The sequence below is a fragment of the Periplaneta americana genome, chromosome 9 (genome assembly GCF_040183065.1).
Source record: "Periplaneta americana isolate PAMFEO1 chromosome 9, P.americana_PAMFEO1_priV1, whole genome shotgun sequence".
Lineage (NCBI taxonomy): Eukaryota > Metazoa > Arthropoda > Insecta > Blattodea > Blattidae > Periplaneta > Periplaneta americana.
In genome coordinates, this window is record NC_091125.1 from 155,694,707 (window position 1) to 155,712,785 (window position 18,079).

At 35.9% G+C, this 18,079-nt stretch overlaps 1 long non-coding RNA gene across 2 annotated transcripts in view; it reads right to left on the reverse strand.

Moving 5' to 3' along the window:
• Nucleotides 1-5,215: 5,215 nt before the first annotated feature.
• LOC138706654 (uncharacterized) overlaps nucleotides 5,216-18,079 on the reverse strand; it is a 74,425-nt gene continuing 61,561 nt past the window's right edge. For both annotated transcript variants that reach the window (XR_011334040.1, XR_011334041.1), the window contains 3 exons: nucleotides 9,913-10,017; nucleotides 9,770-9,827; nucleotides 5,216-5,420 (listed from right to left, as the gene is read on the reverse strand). This is a non-coding gene — a long non-coding RNA (uncharacterized lncRNA). The remainder of the gene's footprint in view (nucleotides 5,421-9,769; nucleotides 9,828-9,912; nucleotides 10,018-18,079) is intronic.

An 18,079-nucleotide genomic window follows, 5' to 3' on the forward strand; every position in this document is an offset into this window, starting at 1 on the left:
AATTAATTATTGCCAATTATTTAACCGTCAACATATTTACTGTATGTTCCTAAGGCAAGAGAGTGTAAAGCAGCAGGGATTAATAAAATAATTAACACAGCATTTTAATATGAAAGCCCCTTATTGTCGTCTTGTGTGTTACTTCCATCTAGCGTCAAACATTTCTATTAACACGAAAAAAAAACAATAAAGCGAAAAGTATTCTAAGGATAAAAAAAATGACGAAATCCTGTTATATTTTCACTGATATATTTAAAAGGCAAAACAAAAAGAAGTTTAGTAGTTCTACGAAGATCTGAACTTGCAACCTCACGAACACTTAGCTAATGCTCTACGCTAAGAGTACTAATGTTAGTGTTGAAATACAACCATTTTGTAATACATACTCATTCTCTTTCTGAAATGCATTTGTCATGCCTCTCTGTAACATTGAACCTGACAAGTTGCAAAGTGCTGACATTTTTTTCTCTAAAGAGTTGGCAAGTTTTGAAGTTATGAATAAAATACATAACTTAAAAACTAACACTTGCAATCAAAGGTTTATATTTAAGTAGCCTACTATTTAATATAATGATCTCTAAAAAATAAATAGACTACAAATGGCATTACCGATATTAACTGAATATAGAGAATACCACAAGATAGGATATATTACAAATGAATTAATGCAGACTTATTTGACATCTACATTATTATTGCTAAATCTAAACAATGATTTATTTGTTTTACTGCGTAATTACGATGGAAGAAGCAAAGTTTTAAAAAGAAACCATTGTAGCCGATTTCGTTTTAATGGCCATTTTGTATTTTTGATTTTAAATGAAGATTTACTATGTTTTACTGAAAATTACGAGGGGGATCCAGGAAATAACGACCGTTTTGTTGTAATAATTCAAAAAATATATTTATTTGAAAAAACAAAGTCTGTTACATAACTGAAGTTTCCTTTACTTCTCTACATAATCATCACCTACATTTAAACATTGTCCACACCTGTGGAGTAACGACCAGCGCGTCTGGCCGCGAAACCAGGTGGCCCGGGTTCGAATCCCGGTCGGGGCAAGTTACCTGGTTGAGGTTTTTTCCGGGGTTTTCCCTCAACCCAATACGAGCAAATGCTGGGTAACTTTCGGTGCTGGACTCTGGACTCATTTCACCGGCATTATCACCTTCATATCATTCAGACGCTAAATAACCTAGATGTTGATACAGCATCGTAAAATAACCCAATAAAAAAAATAAACATTTGTCGTATCTGTTCACTAGCTTTAGAATTCCCGTGTTATACTCCTCTGCCGCCAGTTCATTAAGCCAGGTGTTCACTGTCTTCTTCAACTCTTCATCACTTCCAAAATACGTACCACCCAGAAAGTCTTTCAGCTTAGTGAAAAGGTGAAAATCGCTAGGAGCAAGGTCTGGACTATAGGGCGGATGATCAAAGATTTCCCAACCGAATTGATCCAGCAATTCTCGAGTTGAAGCAGCAGTGTGCGGGCGGGCGTTGTCGTGAAGAAGCACAACTCCTCTCGAAAGCATTCCTCGCCTCTTGTTTTGGATGGCTCGCCGTAGTTTTCGTAAAGTCTCACAATAACGATTTGCATTGATCATAGTGCCTTTTGGCATGAAATCCAGCAAAAGAACGCCTTTGCGATCCCAAAAGACAGTAGCCATGACTTTTTGTGTTGAGAGAGTCTGTTTGAATTTTCTCGGTTTCTTGGGTGATGAGGGATGATGCCACTGACGTGATTGGCGCTTGGTCTCTGGGGTGTTGTGAGACACCCAGGTCTCATCACCAGTCACAATTTGATCAAGAAAGGCGTCTCCATCTGTGTGATATCGCATCAAGAATGTCAATGCTGAGGCCATTCTCTGAGTTTTGTGTTGGTCACTCAGTTGCCATGGAACCCATCGTGCACAGATTTTGTGGTAGCCAAGATGTTGCGACGCAATTTCACCAAGCAAAGAACGAGAAATGTCAGGAAAGGCAATATGCAATTCGTCGAGTGATGTGCGCCTGTCTTGCAAGATTCTGTCATTCACTTTAGTCTTCAGGTCTTCTGTGATGAGTGATGGGCGTCCGGGTCGAGTTTCATCGTGGGCATTTGTTCGCCCATTGTTGAACATTTCGCACCATTTTCTCACATTTCTTTCATTCATTACAGTATCACCATACACTTCTTTCAATTGCCGGTAAATTTCTGCAGGTTTCAAATGTTGGGCATTCAAAAATCGAATCACACTCCTCACCTCACAGTCGGCGGGATTATCAATCACGTCGTTCATTTTGAAGTAACACAAAATGCACAATGGCGACTTGTTGCAACCAGTACTCACAACATTATGAGAACACATGTTAAGGAAGCCAGTTGACCTTCAAACAAGGAAGGGGAGTCAGCTGCGCGGCGGGTATGCGCGAACGGTCGTTATTTCCTGGATCCCCCTTGTATTATATTTCATGTGCATCATTCTCAGATATGTATGGACTTCTGGATATTGAATCTGAACAAAATCCTGCCGAAAGGTTAGGAAAAATTGTATTATGCAGACATATGACTTTCGTAATATTACTCTTTCAGTATTCGATATATGCTGAAAAATTACAGTTTCGTGAAAATATTTTTTTCGTGGGGGGAGGGGGGATAAAATATCAATATGCCTTATTTAAACATTTCGTTATTACTTCCGAACATGTCTTTTGTGAAATAAATTACGTCTCTCTCTTTTGTAAGGAACTTACCATGTCAGAATTTAGTACTGTACCAGTATGTGCTCTCTAGGTCAGAATACTCTTCCAGACTATTTTATACATTAGACCTATCATGTTACAAAGAACATCTTATTCTTAAAGTTGCATTAGTACCTACTAAATGGTTTGCAATGTTGCCTTGTGGCTACTGTCCTTGGGTATGGTCTTTGTTCAGAATGCTAGAAAGATTTTCTTTTACCAGGATGGACATGATCAAGCGATCCTGCTGTGCTATTTAACATTAGGTTTCCATGACAGCAAACTATACTATTCCATATACCTCTCATTGTATGGCACCTACCACTGAAACTGTTGCTGAGTTGCCTGCAAGGAGCATAATCCACAATTTCCTTTCTTCAGTGGTGAGGAGTAGAGTTCCAGGTCAGAAGTAACATCTGTAGAACTGTATGAAGAGGAATTACTTACCATTGTAATTTTGTACGAATATACGAGTAGCTGATTCTATTTTTACTAGTGGCTTGTGCAGCAAATGCTGCAAACTAAGTTCATTAGACATTCAAATAATTGTTCAGATTTATTTTTAATGAAGAATACCAGATATTTTGAAAGTTGTTTCCATAATAATGAAACATACCGTACTGTCTCTGGTTTCTTATGCCAAATATTTTTTCTTGAACCTATCCACCTTCAGTTTTTGAGTTTCAACGCGAAAACGGAAGCAACGTCAGGACGATCAGTGGGTTTTTCATATGGGAGTAAAGCAATAGCTATTTCAAGTCATTGTGGATTGTATATGAAAGTTAAAAAAATGTCAGGTTTACTATGCTTTCGAACAATAGACATAACATCTTGGTATAGCTGCTGCATGTAGAGCTTGAAATGTAGAGGGTAAAATCATTTTATCCTGCTAAGAGATCTTGTGAAATGATCGGAAGACTGCATAATTTTGTAGGCTTCTTATTTTATCAGTAATACCTTTTGGTCTTTCCTTAGGAACTGTAATTTTTGCACTCTCTTGAGCCAATACTGAAGAGAATGACGCATATACAGAGTGCGTCAGAAAGAACGGATGGGTTTCACATGGCAAGAAAATTGTAAAGATTCAACAAATCAAAAATTTATTGTTATCAACATGTTCACCAATACATGCAGTTTATTTATGTAAAACAACATTATCCATATGATGTCCTTGGCTTTCAATACAGGCATCGAGGCGTTTTCTGATGTTCGCCATCACTTTCACAGTCATAGCTGGTGCAATTGCCACGATTTCTTCACGAATCGCTGTCTTCAGTTCGTCCAGTGTATGTGATGAATGTTTACAAACTTACGCCTTCAAATGGTCCCAAAGAAAGAAGTTGCAGGGCGCGAGATCTTACCGTAGCCTCGGACAATCTCAGTGCAATAGAATTTCGTCCAGGTGATTTCTTCTTTAATGTTGAACCTGTGATACGAAGTGAAGCCACCCACCGCAAAATTGTATTCCGAGTTGGAATCCTAGCGTGACATCCAATGTCGAAATGAGTCCTGAGTGGTGATCACAGACTCTTCATTTTTCAAAAATGTCTCTACGATGAAAGCACGTTGTACACCAGACCAACACCATATTCTCAACTGAAACTGCATTCTATGGCTGACCCAACAGTCGTGGTCCCCCTCACTATATCTCTCTCCTCGTTGCGTATCGATAGTTTGAAATCCATCCGTTCTTTCTGACGCACCCTTTACATATCTACATCACACCGCCATTAAGTATATGAAAAAGACCCGACCTTGATTAATAACTATAAAGATATTTGATTTTTAATAACAATATTATTATCTTATGTAAGTTTTGTAGTTATACATTATATAGCCGCCACTCACTAAACTATAGAAATGAAGATCTAATTTAAAATATTCTTTACATCTACTTACATAACCCCAAAACGTTTCACTTTCATATCATCAATATAGCATGAATATGTATAATAAATGGGAAAATAGTCACATCATGGCACTAACTATAATAATATTTCATTTTTAATGGTAATAATGTCATCAAACCACCTCAAGTTTTGTAGATTTTAATATCCAATACACAGCTGTGTATTACACACCACAGAATCAAACCTGTAAATTATTTTTAGCAAGTTTTGAAGTTTTTAATAATCAATTTAATTTTAGCTCTACATTGCAGGTCATGGCCTTCGTGTAATAGCATATTGTTTATTATAGTGTGTGTTTTGTTTTATCCTGAAATGCAATTAGTTTTCAAAACTGATGAAAGATGGATTTTGGAAAATAGGAAGATTATGTAGGAAAATTAATGCTTCATTGGAAGTTACTATTTTTCTGAAAATCCTTGGATGCCAAGCTTCAAAATGAGGGATCATTCATTAAAATTCGTTCAACTGTTTTCCCGTAATTTCCATTAGCAGTTCAAATTATATATATATAGATGTCTGTCACTGGTAGGCTAAAGGAAGGTAGGAAAATCTCACTGGCCGTAAAAATGCACACAAAATGGAAATTAATATCAGCAACATTAATTTATTAGACAATATTAGAAACAATTTTAACTTCTATGATATATTGTAACGAATTATGTGAGGAAAGCACATTATAGACAGCCTCCATGGTCTGACGGTCAGCATGCTGGCTTCCAGAAATGGAGGTCCTGGATGCGATTTCCAGCTCTGCTCTTGTGGAATCTTCCATGAAGAAAAGTTACCTGAAAATTAGTATGATTGTGAATGTGCCGTGTTATTAATTAACTGATTTTCAAATAAAATACAATATATCAGGACTGTCTTGGGGCAGAAACATTTTTTTTTTTAATTATTTATTGATTGATCAATGCATTTAGTGCTATACAGACCACCAATGAATTAAATAAACAAAATAAAAATACAATGTGCTGCATTGAATTTAGGGCAATCTTGTTTAGGCTCCTTGAACATACGTTTCAACATCACACCAGAGTCCGTGGATATCCAGAGTACTGCAATCCTTTGCGCCGGAAATGCCGACAAATCAACCATTGTTATTCCAGCGCACGCTATTTGCCTTATACAGTTGCATAGGGAATGAATATACGTAGATTGTGTAGCATAAATCAGAATCAAATATTTTTAATTTTAAAGGGCATGGACACTGGTCTAAATTGAGTTTTACTTTAAATGTTCCTATACCAACCATGTTGAAATTAAATAATGGTGGCCGATTGCACTATGGGTAGCCACGGACTCTGCATCACTGAGAAGGAACGCCATCTATGAGCTCAACCAGCAAGCACTAAGTGGTGCTAGTGTGTTGACAATTTTTGTTTTTCTAATAAATTATATAAAACACCAAGCGGGCTAGCCTTGCATTCGGGATGTCTGGGGTTCGATTCCAGAGGCCGGCAATCCTGAGGTTTTTCATGGTTTCCTAAGTTATTTCCAGGCAAATGCCAGGATTGTACCTCTTGAAAGTCCGGCCATGGACGGCGATCCTTCCCTTAATCCTTTCATATGTGTGAGTGAATGATGTGTAATGTCTTAAATGTTTGTGTTGTATCGGAGGTGACCCTGGCTTTGAGCTGATCCTTCATTCGGGGAGGCCCTCCATGTTCTTGTGTGGTCAAAAAGTATGTATGTGATACAATAGACTATCCAAAATTAATAAATTTAAAGGAAGTCAATGCAAAAATAATAATAAATATTCAATTCCTCTCCCGACAGGTCGCAGTCCTGTACGGCCCGTGTGGCATGGGTCGCATAAATGAACCTTAAAGGAGAGGTTAAACTAAGATATAGAAAGAAAGAAAGGATTATAAAACTTTATTATATCATTGAGATATTTACAGTTTTGGATATGAACATAACATAAAGCTTTTTTATTAGAAATTTTCCTCATTAGAGAATTGCCACGAGGGAATGTATACTCTAGCAATTTGTTTGAGTGTATAAAATAAAATTAATTTACATTATATAAGCTTTATTTAAAACTGATGAGAGCATGACAAGGATTTATATAAATATAGAAATAAAGACATTTATAGCTGCAAGTTATAACTGGTTTCTTAGAAGAGCCATGGATCCTTTTAACAACAGAATAAATTTCGATGTATGAATTTTTAGATCATTTGCCAAAATAATTTTCTAGCTCGGGACTAAGAGAGATGGCGGTGCACAACTTCTAATCATTAAATTGTGCACCAATATGCCAAATCTCTCTGCACTGCATATGAAGAGAAGGCATATGTCACTGTTGATAGTCATTCGTCCGTTGGACGGGATGTTAAGCCTGGCAGCTCCCTAGGTGCTATTCGACAGGAATAGGCTACGTGCCGGCACCGGGTTTCCCCTTCTCCCTTCCTCATCATCACCACTCATTCCACTGTCCATCCATAAACCACAAAAGAAGTAAATTAAAATCGTCAGTACCAGTTGCAGAAGACACAGCCCTGCAGTATATATTGACTACACCCCAACTTTGGCTACTAGCAACAGGCATCTATACTGAACACCGATCAAAATACCCCTCATTTCTCGTGAAAAACAACAACTGAATAGACTACAGCGGACTATAGTGGACTTTATGTTGTCAGCAAACAGCTGGATACATTAATTTAATGTGTAACACTTTTATTAAACCGCTTATCTACTATAATAGTCATTTACATGAATAAGATTTTTACATGAACGTTTTCGATACCATTTTTTGTATCATCTTCAGATGCATTATAATTAAATTAACAATTAACATTTGTAAATGATTGAAAACCTGCCATTGGTGTGTGTGTTCTGTGAACTTCTTTTCGTGATTAAGTGTGTGATACATTTATGGATGTCGCTTGTCTACTAGTAATTAGTGCTAATAGTAATACTAAGCTTACTTAATATCAATCAATTTCTAAAATGCAATATAAAACTTATAGTATAACACCAATATAAAACTTTTATAAAAGAACACTTGTTTGGTCGTTTTTGTTATTCTGTCTTTGAGTTCTGTTGTGTCTTGCCTCTTAATGGGGCGATTATAGCTGCTCTCTCTTTGTTTTTATGTAAAACTTAAAATGCTGAATCGTTGTGTAAGAAGCAATTTGTAGAGCACTTGTTTTAATCACTTGGTTTTTTACGAAGTGAACTGGGATAGCTTACGAATTATTAATTTCACTTTTGCACTGTGTGTTGTTGTTGTTGTATAAAACCTTATCTACTTTTTACTTGTCACGTAACCACATGCTAACATTACCAAAGCAGCTATTCTATCAATCGTCTCTAGACACACACCTTCATCTCAAACAGCAGAAATAACTAAAATGCTCTCTCAATTAATATCACTCAATAAAAGAATTGTATTTCAATGGATACCATCCCATTGTGGAATCCCGGGAAACGAGAATGCGGATGCTTTAGCAAAGAAGGGCAGCACTGCTACTTACAGACCTGTTACTAAATCTACGTATTAATCTGTGAAGAGATTTATTAAATCTACATACTTAGACTTCAACAAACAAAATTTGATAACTCAATCCCAAGGGAAAAAATGGAAAACTCTGCATCAAAATCCACAGTTAATTCCCGATTTACCACGAAAATCGTCTGTAGCTGCATTTAGGTTGGTAACAGGCCATGATTGTTTGGCCAAAAACCTGTATAGAATTGGAATATATCAGTCCCCTAACTGCCCATTGTGCAACTCAAACCAAGAAATGGATTCGGAACACCTCAAAATCTGTGCTTCAGTGGCTGGTCATGATAATATCTTTGAAAAATATTGGAGTGCAAGAGGTCAAATGACTTTATTGTCAAACGCCTGGCATTAGAAAACAACAACAACAATATTACCATTTTGGAGTTCACTGTTGTCCACTATTTCCTATGCAAATTCGATCGTCTAACAGGTTGAGTTACAATTTGGTTTGATGTCGAGCTCCGTATTCAAGCAAAGCCAGTGCTTCTAATTCAGCTGTTTTGCATGTTGTGTACTTGTCGGTTGCGTGGTTGAGCTGGAATAACGGTGCTCGCTCACAGAGTTCAAAATACATTGGCGGCTTAATAAAAGTGTTACACATTAAATTATAGCAGCTTATCGGTAACAAAACAAAAATGAAATGGATACATTAAGAAGACTGATTTGATTCCATACTCTACACTACACGAACAGTTACACATACACTCACCCTACAAGACATAACTCTCAACAGATACACACCATGTACAGCATGGCCCACCGAAGTGGTGTGCAACTAGAAAATGGGTCACAGTCCTGCCATCCATCCGCTATATGAGGAACCCGAATCACGTCAAGTGAAGTGGGTAGGCATTGGATACATACATAATTTTACAAAATGAGGAATAGTTCCTCTGGCTCCTATCCTAAGGCCTGTTACTTTGATTTCTCTAAGTTTATATTTTTCTAAATAATAGGGAATGGTACGCTCGTGAATACTTTTCTTTGTCAACATCATCAGGTTGACCGCTGTAACTTTCAAAGGGAACAGTTGTGTCGATCACTAACCCAATATCAGAATTGCTTTTATAGGCCAATATATCAATTCTTCTATTGCTTCCATTTTCTGCCAAACAAAGAAACATCAGAAACATGTATTGACGTAGCAGAATTTCTCATTAAAGTTCTACATTAGAGCAAATCTGTATGATGCTTCCTTTTCAATCTTGCCATGACTAACTCTGTGACTTAAACAATTTTTCCCTCGAAATTATTGAAATTATTCAAGTAGAGGATTGCTTGTTAGGGTGAAGTACGGTGGAGACTTCGTGTTCTCCAGGCCGCTACGGTAGCCGTGAAGGCCCAACAAGAACCTCGAAAACCGGCAGAAGAGGCTCTGCTCTGGTCCTCCAAGTAGGGGGTTAGGCAAAGAGTTGGCACCCCTTTACTATAAAATAACTCTCGCTAAGTTTCCCCAGAATAATAATAATAATAATAATAATAATAATAATAATAATAATAATAATAATAATAATAATACCATTTTTTCTGGTAACATTTAACATCATCAGTTATACTTTTAATTTTTTGCGGCTATTTACGGTTTTTTATGATTTCAACATGACCAGCTGCGATACTGACCTTGGTGACGCAAGACTGCTGCATTTTATAGTTTTCTGCTCCTGCTGAAGCTTCAAACCTGGAAGTACAAACCTCTTTTATTTCCATTCTTAATTTAAAAAAAAATAACTAACCTAAAAACTTAAAGAATGTGTCATACTCACAACTGGAGTGATAAGAAGAAATGTCTTAGACTCTGGGCCTGGTGTACTCGTTTCAAGTGATGCTGTGTTGTCCTCGAGTGATAATTGCTTTGTCTTTACATTCTCCTACAACAACAAAACAATGATACAATTTATAGTTTACAATTTTTCTTTTTCTTTTTTTTTTTTTTAATTGGGTTATTTTACAACGCTGTATCAACATCTAGGTTATTTAGCGTCTGAATGAAATGAAAGTGATAATGCTGGTGAAATGAGTCCAGAGTCCAGCACCGAAAGTTACCCAGCATTTGCTCGTATTGGGTTGAGGGAAAACCCTGGAAAAAACCTCGACCAGGTAACTTGCCCCGACCGGGATTCGAACCCGGGCCACCTGGTTTCGCGGCCAGATGCGCTGACTATTACTCCACAGGTGTGAAGCAATTTTTCTTGATACAATATAAATTTAAAAGTAAATATAGTTAATGAAAGTGATTAATTACTTCGTATACTACTGCTATCACAAGACTTTGCTTCCTATGTGGTTGTAATTATTTCTGTGTCACCTAAAAATAAAGTTGTTATTAATATGAATGGTGACGGCTAAAAACGATCATAGTCCATTTTTAATCGAAAATGAGTTTGTAGTGCCATTGTATAGTTTAATACAGACAGAATGCAAGTATGATTAGGTTTGGCGAAAAAAGATCACAGTCTCCCAGTAAATAAAGGGGAATATACATTGCTTTTAAGATAGGAATGTAGATATACAACCTTAAAATGTAAATTCTGACAAACTAGCAAAATGTGACTCTGATCGTTTTTAGCCATCACCCTTCAATTTAAATACAAACGAGTTTAATTTGAATGAATAGATAATACTAATATAATGCATATGTACCATAGTATTCTGCATCACAGTTGTAGGGGTTCTGTTCTGTTAGGCTCTATTTGGTCTTCTATGAGCGACAGAAGACTTTCATCCACTTTGGTTGTACATTGACCACCACCTGTTTTGATATCTCCACTCCTTATTTTCTATGCAGATCTTTTTAGTTGTTTTGCTATCCTTGATGACACACGTCCATTCGAATTAAATTCGTACCATATTTTCTCCCACATTCCATCCTTCTTTTTTATTTTTAGTTCATCACACTTCTTGCATTCTTAATATTTCCTTATATCTATTTACTAATTCTACCAATAACTCTTTCTCAAATGAAAAAAAAAAAAAAAAAAATTGTGCCTTTCATCCTCTTCATGCTAACTTCACACATCATTATTTGAGGAGCATCGTTTCAAATCATATTATGTCCAAAAACAAAATTTTACAAGAAGTACGAAAAACTGATTACTCCTAATCTGAATAATTTTTCACAAAGTGAAAAATGTGAAGTTATTACGCTTGAGGAATACTTCAAGGAACTTGAAAAAATGAAATCACTTTTCAAGTCTGTTCTTCAAATTGAAGGAAAATGTGTTGGACATAATACGTTTTGATCCAATAATTGTACAGATGTCCTAATTAAAAATTCTTAACGAGACAAATACATAAAATAACTAATAATTATTGTTGTTATTAAAGAGAAACATTATCTGTTAATATAAAATTAAAATTTCCACATTTAGACCAACTATTGGAAAAGAGAGCCTACACGCAACTAGTAGTGACAATGGAATTAGATTAGTCAACTTTGCCACATCGAAAAATTTAATTGTCAAAAGTACAACATTCCCCCATAAGGATATACATAAATATACTTGGACTTCTCCAGATGGATTGACACACAACCAAATAGATCACATCTTGATAGATAAACGGAAACATACTAGTATAGTAGATATTCGAACTTTCAGGGGTGCAGACTGTAATTCTGACCATTATTTGGTGATTGGAGAATTAAGAAAAAGATTATCAGTAGCCAAGCGAGTAGAGCAACAAGTTAATATTACTAAATTCAATATTTTGAAATTAAAGGACGAGGAAGCTAAGCAAAATTATCAGGTCGAAATTTCCAATAGGTTTGCCACTTTAGAAAGTTCCGACGAAGTTGAGAAAAAATTAGATGTTAATAGCGTGTGGGAAAATATCAGAGATAGTATCAAAATTGCAGCTGAGCAGAGCATAGGTTATTATGAAACTAAGAAAAAGAAACCGTGGTTTGATGAAGATTGTTGCATGGTAGTAGAAAGAAGGAAACAGGCAAAATTGAAATTCTTACAGGATCCAGTTGAGGAGAAGAGAGATAATTATTTCAATGAAAGACGGGAAGCAAGTCGTACACTTAGGAATAAAAAGAGAGGTTACTTGAAGGAAAAACTGAATGAGGTAGAAACAAATAGTAAGAATAAAAACATTCAAGATTTATATAAGGGTATACAGGAATTTAAGAACGGATATTAGCCAAGGGTAAACGTGATCAAGGATGAGAATGATGACTTGCTTGCAGACTCTCCATCAATCCTAAACAGATGGAAAAACTATTTTGCGCAACTACTAAATGTACATAGGCCAAATAGAAATGATCGGGACGAAATTGAAATACAAACTGCTGAGCCATTTATACCCGAACCCACACTTTCAGAAGTCAAAATTGCGATAGAAAATCTGAAAAAGTACAAGTCTCCAGGTATCGATCAAATTCCAGCAGAATTAATACAAGTGGGTGGAAGTGCATTATATAGCGAAATTTATAAACTTGTAGTTGCTATTTGGGAAAAGGAAATTGTACCAGAACAATGGAAGGAGTCCATAATTGTACCTATTTTTAAAAAGGGGGACAAAACCAACTGTGGTAACTTTCGAGGAATATCACTTTTGTTGACGTCGTACAAAATTTTGTCCAATATCCTTTTGAGAAGATTAACTCCGTACGTAGATGAAATTATTGGGGATCATCAGTGCGGTTTCCGGCGTAATAGATCGACAATTGATCAGATTTTTTGTATTAGACAGATAATGGAGAAAAAATGGGAGTATAAGGGTACAATACATCAGTTATTCATAGATTTCAAAAAGGCATATGACTCGGTTAAGAGGGAAGTATTATATGATATTCTTATTGAATTTGGTATTCCCAAGAAACTAGTTAGATTAATTAAAATGTGTCTCAGTGAAACATACAGCAGAGTCCGTATAGGACAGTTTCTATCTGATGCTTTTCCAATTCACTGCGGGCTAAAGCAGGGAGATGCACTATCACCTTTACTTTTTAACTTCACTCTAGAATATGCCATCAGGAAAGTTCAGGATAACAGGCAGGGTTTGGAATTGAATGGGTTACATCAGCTTCTTGTCTATATGGATGACGTGAATATGTTAGGAGAAAATACACAAATGATTAGGGAAAACACGGAAATTTTACTTGAAGCAAGTAAAGCGATCGGTTTGAAAGTAAATCCCGAAAAGACGAAGTATATTATTATGTCTCGTGACCAGAATATTGTACGAAATGGAAATATAAAAATTGGAGATTTATCCTTCGAAGAGGTGGAAAAATTCAAATACCTTGGAGCAACAGTAACAAATATAAATGACACTCGGGAGGAAATTAAACGCATAATAAATATGGGAAATGCGTGTTATTATTCGGTTGAGAAGCTCTTATCATCCAGTCTGCTGTCCAAAAATCTGAAAGTTAGAATTTGTAAAACAGTTATATTACCGGTTCTTCTGTATGGTTGTGAAACTTGGACTCTCACTCTGAGAGAGGAACATAGGTTAAGGGTGTTTGAGAATAAGGTGCTTAGGAAAATATTTGGGGCTAAGTGGGATGAAGCTACAGGAGAATGGAGAAAGTTACAAAACACAGAACTGCACGCATTGTATTCTTCACCTAACATAATTAGGAACTTAAAATCCAGACGGTTGAGATGGGTAGGGCATGTAGCACGTATGGGCGAATCCAGAAATGGGTATGGAGTGTTAGTTGGGAGACCGGAGGGAAAAAGACCTTTAGGGAGGGCGAGACGTAGATGGGAGGATAATATTAAAATGGATTTGAGGGAGGTGGGGTGTGATGATAGAGACTGGATTAATCTTGCACAGCACAGGGACTGATGGCGGGCTTATGTGAGGGTGGCAATGAACCTTCGGGTTCCTTAAAAGCCATTTGTAAGTAAGTAAGTAAGTAAGTAAACATTTTGATATACAGAGTGTTCATAAGTTCTTTCTGCTGTCATAATGTCTTTAATCAGATAAATGAATGCTTCAAAACCATTATTATTATTAGTATTAAATAAAACATTATTTTGTTAATACAAAAAAAAGAAATATACACGTTAAAAAAATTTTGATGTAGGTCTACAGAGTGTTCGTAACATCCATTCGGCTGGATTGATGGTGTTTGAATATTTTTCACATTTTTTCGAATTCTCCTCCTTCTTCTAAGCAGACACAAGTTGCCATACTATCATCTTCATTCTCAGTTACCACAGCAACTGCATCGATGATGTTAGAATAGATATCTAAAGCTTCACACAATTCAAATAAGCTGCTGTTTTTTTTTTAAACTATTCCTTTCTGCCATAAGTTACTATAGGTCATAGAAAAAATGAAACGGTAATTTTACATTAAAAAAATTCGAGGCTGTTTTCAGCTCATTTCCCTTCTCCGACATCAACTCCCCCCCCCCCCCCCCCCGCACAGATTGGTAAATACTCTGATGCGTAAGAAAGAGATAAAGACCTGAGGATTTGAATTGTATTAAATTAAAATGATAGAATTTCTACATTCATTAAAATATTTCCGGGGTGTGATAAATGTTTGTAGAGAGTCTCACAATCCCTGCATTCTCCATTAAAATCTATTTTTACGTACCTTGTCTCAGATTTCAGTTTATGTGCATGTTTTGCTTCTTCCGGCGTCCTCCTGAACTGTCACGATAGTTTTTGTTCCATACTGGAAACAACTTCCATCACACACGGCTCACAAGAAAAAGACCGTATTGTCCGTATTGAATATGTAGTATTGTCGAGAAAAGTGCGCAGATTGTCGGTATAACTAACATAAGAAAGTAATTAATTAATTTCATTTATACCAATTCTAAACATGAATACTGGACGTAATACGATATGAAACAGGCACTATAAAGGACTGAATATGATTTGAAACAGTACAATCAGAGTTCACAGCATGAAAGACCGTATCCGAAACTATACAAAAATATATCAAACTCAATTTTGTCCACCAGTGGACATAATACAATTTGAAACGATGCTCCTCATTTCACAGATGTTCGAACAAAAGCGTATGAATCATACACCACCTTCTCGATTCACTGTGTTCATTACTCTTGCGAGTATTAACAACATGTTAGCACAGTCTAGTACTTACAGTCACGAAGCTCAATATGTAGGGAATATGCATTTAATGACGGTTGAACTTTAGTTGCTAGCCACTAGGATCACTACTATAGCACAGTCTTTTTTCCTAGCACTCTCAGTTGCTAACCACTTGGAGTGCTGTATCGCGAGAAATGCAAAAAATCACCTCAAGCTTCTTGACTGTATATACTAGACTGTGATGTTAGTTAACATTTTGCAGGAAAATGGTGAAACGCAAGAATCATAACACACTGGGTGAATGTCCCGCCCACTATAGGAGACATAGGCCAGTTTTACACATGTTAAGAAACAACGTTTAGAAGGATTATAATATCTGTTGATGAAACCAGGCATTAGTGTCTTTAATTCAATTAAGAGGTTATTCTTATTTGTAGCTAATATAAACTGGTGAAGGTTTTGTATTACTGTCTATATTTGAATTGGAATTTGTATTTACTCCAGTTGACATTTCTTCTGACCCATTCAGAGGTGAAAACTTTGTTATATTAACTTTATTGAAAAGAACTTTGCAGTCTGCTTTTTAATACCAATGGCTGACACATCAAACATATGTTTAAATGTAACATCAAGAGTAATAAATCAATTCAAAATATAGAAATCAGAAGGAGCCTTTCACAGTTCATTACAACAAAATAGCACAGCATTCTATCTAGGGTTGCCACCTGTCCCGATTTTGTCGGGATCGTCCCTATATTTTTGTAACTATTGAAGATTTCATTAATTTGTCCTACAGAATAATATCTGTAATATTGACAATTAATATTTGAGGAGAAAAATTCGCTCCGGCGCCAGGGATCGAACCCGGGTCCTTGGTTCTATGTATCCAGTCTACCCCAATCTATTTGGCTGCTACCTCAATCTATTTGGCTTCTCGTTTTCAAAATTTATCCGCATATCATCAGCTAAGTACAAGATCTCATCATAACAATTTACTCATTATACCCTACCACAAGACATCTTTATATTCTTCATCCTATACAGTTTCAGTTGCTAGAAATTGGAACTTGCTTCCGAGTGATATAAGGGGTTGTTGGACAATAACTTCATTTAGGTCAAAATCACATAAATTCTTACTTAACAGATGAATTGCTGATTAATATTTGTTACTTATAATGGAACTAACATCTGTCCATTCTTATTATTATTAGCTTAATTTCTCTAAATAGATTTACAAAACCTCTAATGGCAATTACATTAATATTCTCATTATAGAAATAGAAAATATATATATATATATATATATATATATTCTCCCTGTAACATAGTCCTAGTAAGCTTATATTAAATTAATTTTCATCATTTTACTAGCTATCTCAAATATTAAATTAATTATAATTCATTGAATTAAATTAGCTCATAAATTAAGTTACTACTTTACCTTATAGATTTATCTAAATTTAAATAAATGTGTAGTGAAGAATATTGCTGGAGAACCTTTTAAGTGTAGTGAAAATATTTGTAATTTAAATTTATGTATTGTATTGATTAAGGCTGGTTGAGTGGAAGAGAAGGCCTTATGGCCTTAACTCTGCCAGCGAAAATAAAACATTATTATTATTATTATCCAGTGCTCTGACCACTGAGCTATGCCGAATTCAATCCACATCACCGGATCGAACTCTCCTCCTTCAATGTTTCCCTTTTTGGCCTAACTTCAAGTTAGGCATATATGTTGACCTTTTATGTCCAACTCAACTGCCATTATACAAGGAATCCCGGCCAAATAAGTCACTTAGCTGAGTGCGCCTCTTGTATAATAGCACATTGACATTTGATAGCCTTATATAAATTGTATAAAGCCCACAGCTTAGAAGTGAATGGTGATGAATTGCATAATGAGGTCGTTATGCTAAGAGATGGTATTGAAACTTTTAAAAACCTAGATTTTCCAACTGACAGAACATGGGTCCATTTCAGCCAGATGAGTTGGAAATTTGCTTCCAAACTTTCGACGGCTAGCTCTGCCATCTTCTTCAGAGAATGAAGTATGTGGGACCATGTCTAGCTGGTATATATGCAATAGTAGGGCTTCCCGCTGCGGGCCAATCAGGAGCTAGCTCTGATTGGCTACCGCTTCCACCAACTAGAATTCGCCTGGCAGTTGGGACTAGGAACTAGCTGATTGGCCTGCAGCAGGAAGCCCTACTTTTGCATATATATCGGCTAGACATGGTCCCACATCACTTCATTCCCTGAAGAAGATGGCAGAGCTAGCCATTGAAAGCTTGGAAGCCAATTTCCAACTCACCTGGCTGAGAACCCGAGAAGAGTTATTCTATGTCAAACGCTGGGAAAGCCTCAAGTCATACATGGGTCCATTTATTTAAGGGGACACTCAACTTAAAAATTGCAGAAAAAGTGTCAAAGAAATGAAAAATTAAATTTCTACACTAATTTACGTGACAGAACTAAATCAATAAGCAAAATTCTTTCTCTATTCATTGAGAAGTCACAGTCAAATGCACAAAGCCAAAAAATAAAAAATGATAATTAAAAGTGATATTTCAATTAATGATTGATTAAAAATTGAAATATTTTTTATTTTGAAAAGTATTGGATCTAATGAGCTGAGATTTTGCATGTTACTTTCCATGTGTATATTAAATTTTTTCTCCAAATTTGAAAAAGATTGGTGAAATAGGAAAAAAGTTCCAAAATATAGTTGAGTCTCCCCTTAACAAATATGTAGCACCTAACTTACTAAAAATAGTAAAATTTGTGTTGTCCATTCCTGTCAGTACGCGCATGTAGAAAAATTTGTGGACAGAAGAAAGAAACAAATTTCACGTAAAATCAGTGGAAAGTGAACTTCTGGTTAAAATAAACTATAATATGAGTTTTTCCG